This window comes from Prenolepis imparis, unplaced genomic scaffold (genome assembly GCF_030444845.1).
Source record: "Prenolepis imparis isolate NDT839.2.m4 unplaced genomic scaffold, iyPreImpa1.0 SCAF_2, whole genome shotgun sequence".
NCBI classification, from domain to species: domain Eukaryota; kingdom Metazoa; phylum Arthropoda; class Insecta; order Hymenoptera; family Formicidae; genus Prenolepis; species Prenolepis imparis.
Window position 1 is genome coordinate 17,501 of NW_028141160.1, and position 4,696 is coordinate 22,196.

Below are 4,696 nucleotides of genomic sequence, written 5' to 3' on the forward strand. Positions count from 1 at the left end.
TTATATATAGAGGTTTAAATAGTTGAGGAAAACTTAAAAGTTAAACTTATACATAATTTACATTAAATGAAAGTTAATATAAAAACAATAAACTTTTAACATAACACTTACCAGGGGACTGAGAAGTTGACTGACCCAACATGTATTCATCATATCAAATCACGCGAAATGAAATTGTTACGTCCGGCGGACTTCACGATTCTTTTCTTTCCCACGACCAAGGCGAAGTTTGTTGTTAAGTAAATAAAAAAGGAAGAAAAAAGATAATAATAATCTAAGCGGCACGTATATAATAAAACGAAAACGTGCCCAGCGAAACGGACAGCTGCAGATATCGTGAGCGACCGATAAATATTACAAAATCGGTAAATAAAAGAGACCAGGCGGAAAGATGCCGAAAGCGGATTCTTGCCGACACTCTCGCGAATAATAAGTTAAAATCACATATCGGCAAAACATAAAGACGGCGAGAGCGGGCCGAAAGCGAGCCCACCTTTGAGGGGAAAACTAGAACAACGAATTGATAAAATTAAACGTGCCAAGCGAAGCGGCACCGCAGCGGAAACTTTCGCGAGAAACCGACAAACATTGTAAATCGGGAAAACACAACGACGGCGAGAACGCGCCGAAAGCAAATCCTTCCCTAGTAAAATTAGGGAAAAACAAATAATGAAAACGAAAGTGTGCAAAATAAGATATCACACCTGCGGGTATTCTCGCGAGAAAGCGGCGAAAAATATAAAGATTAAAAATATGCCACACGCATCGCCTCTCAGCAAACAAGCTCTAAGCCGCACGTGAGGGCAATAAAGCGAGAACCCGGCGATAAAAGCGGCACTAACAAACGACAAATATCGCGATATAGGACAAACTAACAACAAACACCGCCGCCGATATCGAAATCTCGAGACATCCCCGTTTTTGGGAAAGCGAGCTCCGATTCGCAGACGCCTGCACTAAACTTTTGATTCGTCGATCCTTGCAACGCTCCCCATAGAAAGGGAAAGTAAAAATATTAAAAACGCGATTATGAACTTCTATTCGCAGGATTTTGTCAAAAGGCGGAACGGAGGGCGTGAATCAAAAACCGGGATATAAACGCGAACTTCTCTGCGGAGCGTCACTTATCGTTCTTCGTCGAACATCCACAGTTTCCTTGCGTTTTCACCGCAACACTTAGTGCGCGAAAGAATTCTCAGTGCGAATTCTCAGTGTGAAATCAGCGTGAACACTCAGTGAGAAACTCTGTGAACTTCCGGCATAACAACAATTGGATATACCAGCCAGACTTAGAGGCCCACTGATCCTACAACGGGCCGATCTTGAACCGAACATTTTATCGACGCACGCCATAAGTAGTAAGTCCCCTTATATGCATATACAATCTCACTCTACTAAAAAGAGTTCTTGAATAAATTAATTTCTTTTATTCAAAGCTGTTACCTAATATTCGAAGAAGTTCGTATTAATTATTCCTGAACCCTTCCTTCCCCCGCTGAAGGCTTCCTGCATAATTGCAGCGCGAGCCCTGGTTTCACGGTTTCCTGCATGATTACAGTGCAAGCCCTGGTTTCACGGTTTCCTGCATAATTGCAGTGCGAGCCCTGGTTTCACGGTTTCCTGCATAATTGCAGTGCGAGCCCTGGTTTCACGGTTTCCTGTATAGCTGCAGCGCAAGCCGCGACCTTCCCTAGTATCCGTCGGGTTTCCTGCATAACTGCAGTGAGAGCCCTCGCAAAGTTCCCTCACCCTAAATAAAATTGCAAAGATGCAAATTTCTTCGGAATAAATATTAAAATTTCACTTCTTAAATAAATATTGAATTCAAGGACTCCTTCTCGAAGAACAGCTCTCATATATCGCTGTTGTTAGTGGAGACTACGCGCCATTCCCAACGGGTCATAAAGCGGTCCCGAAATCGTCGCAATCGTCGTCTAAGGCGAGAGTTGGCTCGAGCTACGGCGGACTTATTTTCTACAACCGACGACCATAAATTACTCCGCGAAAAACTCGAAATATTAACTAGAGAACACATTAACACTATTAATAGTTACGCCAAAGAAAAAAATTGTACTACACCTAACCGCGACCCACCTCATTACTCTCCGATTTCATCCCCTGAATACGCAGGAACCCCGCGAATTCCCTCTCCCTCACCCTTCGAACCCACCGAACAGGAGCGAACTCCTCCCTTCCTTCTCGCTGATTCACCTGAATCACCTGCCGAATCTCAGCGGAACCTTTCTCCTCCACCTCCCCACTCTCCCGCACGCCCAGATTCACCTCGATCTCCGTCCCCGGTTCCCTCCATTATTACCCTTGGGGACTCACCTCCCTCTTCCCCAACGCCCTCCGAAAACCGGGAACTACCGGAAGATTTTGAGACGATAAATCTCAGCGACGATGGTTCGGAAGAACTAGAATCGCACGCCGAGCTCACCTACGACCAATTCAGAGCTTGGTTAATTAATCAATTCCCGGGAATAAGGGAAGTCCCGGAAGGAACCTTTACAATCGGTCCGGGGCCAGTAGAACATGAGGCCCTGCGTCAACATCTAATCGACGTAAATCCTGAAGAGATTATCCCTTGGTATGTTCCTGAGCGTAGATATCCCTTGGCCGTCCCAGCGCAAGTCTTATTAAGATCCTATCCTCCCTCCACCATCCAGATTCGGGAACTCCCATGACACATACGCACACATGTATACATTATTTTTATTTGTTACCTAACTATTAAAATGAAAAATTATTGTAATAACCAATCGGGACCATAATATATTTAGACAATAAACTCTCCCCCCTTTATGTCCCGATTGACGACCTCCGTACTTATGTAACACCCGCGAAACACACACACACACACACACACACACACACACACACACACACACACACACACACACCTTTTTATAGATTAAATCCCGCGCGCGAGTTAATTGTTACTTATGTATCCGTCTCTTCACCGTTTTTATTTATATAAATAAAACTTAATTTTATTATGAACTCGCGTTTAATTAATTGATTAACCCGCTCTCATTTCCTCCGTCCAGAGATCGCACTAAGGTCCCATCCCGCGCAAAAGAGATTAAATTCTCTTGCCGAAAAGGGACCACCGAGCGAACGCCCTTTAAATAGCGTAAGAGCGACCCTCGCGGTCGTTGATCTATTTGGGGCCTAAACACGTTCGTTCGGCTCGAACAAAACGCACTATCTGGCGTTGTTCGATTTAAGTAGTTACGTCCTTCCTTTCGACTCTTCCTTCCTTGAGTCTGGACGTAAGAAAATGAATAAAAACCAAAATAAACAAAAATGACTGACGTACATTAACTTTACTTCAAACTCATTCATTCGGTACGAATAGCTATTTTGCTGAGACCATATGATTTTACAATGCAAATAATTTTAATGTCAGGGGACTGAGAATTAAATCTTGGGACAAAGTTTAATAACGTTGTTTATTAATAAAATAAAATTAGAAAACATAAATAATACAGTTGTTGATATCAATGACTAATGTAAATTAGTTATCACTCATAAAAATTTTATATAATTCTAAAATTATTTTGTGACAATGTATTATAATTTAAATTCTGGGTTTGTGTGTGTGTGACACACCAGGGAACCGAGAATTTCTTAATTATAAGATAAGTTTTGAAAATAAAAACATTACTTTACCTCTTTTTTATTATATGTCTATATGTATTCTAGTATTGTCTTCATTTTAATTCAAAATAAAATTCAATTTAATGTTAATTAAAATATAAAAATACAGGAGCCGCAAAAAATTCCTATTTTTGTAGAATCACCCATATATCACTAGACTGCTAACTCCTTATGTACATGGGACTCGACTTCTTGTAAGTAACTATGTAATGACATATATATAGGCTGGATTCCGTATGTGTGTATGCATGTGTCTATAGTACACGTTACGTATACTATATGTACAGGGTGTTGCGCTTGAATACACGGCAGTATGACGGGTTGTCTATCCCGTCGGGGTCCGATCGGTCGAGAAATACGCGTGCCGATATTATCGATGAATGCGTGCGCGGATAAAACAGAACAAGCGAGCATGCTGTATACGGCGCGAAGCCTACGAGTCGTAAGTTGTTTATCTCATAATCTGTGAACTCTCAACGCGCCTGTGCTAAATCCTTTTTTAGTGTAGTAACGGTGAGCTGAGGGAATAGCGGGAACTTGTAAGTATTAAAATTTTGTTCACAGTTTGACGGAAATAATGTCACATACAAATAATATAAATAAATATAAATATAAATATAAATAATAATATAAATAATAATATTAATATAAATATAAATAATAATATTAATATTAATATAAATATAAATAATAGCAAAATAAGTAGCATAATAAATATTAGCATAATATTACTATGTTTGTTATAACGCGTTGCGTAACACGATTATTGCTCCTGTGTCCGATAATCACGTTAAAGAGGAAAGCAGAAAAAGAAGTGTAATGGCTCGATACGGGAACGGCGAACTTACTGACATGGTGTTCATTTACGCGCAATATGAACGCAACGAAAGGCAAGGTGCAGCACTCTATGCAGCGCGTTTTCCGGAAAGGAAAACATTTCCATCCACACTATAGCATTTTCAGACAATTAGAGCAACGGATGCGCAGATATGGATCACTGCATGCACCAAATCTAAGAATCAACGTGCGTCGT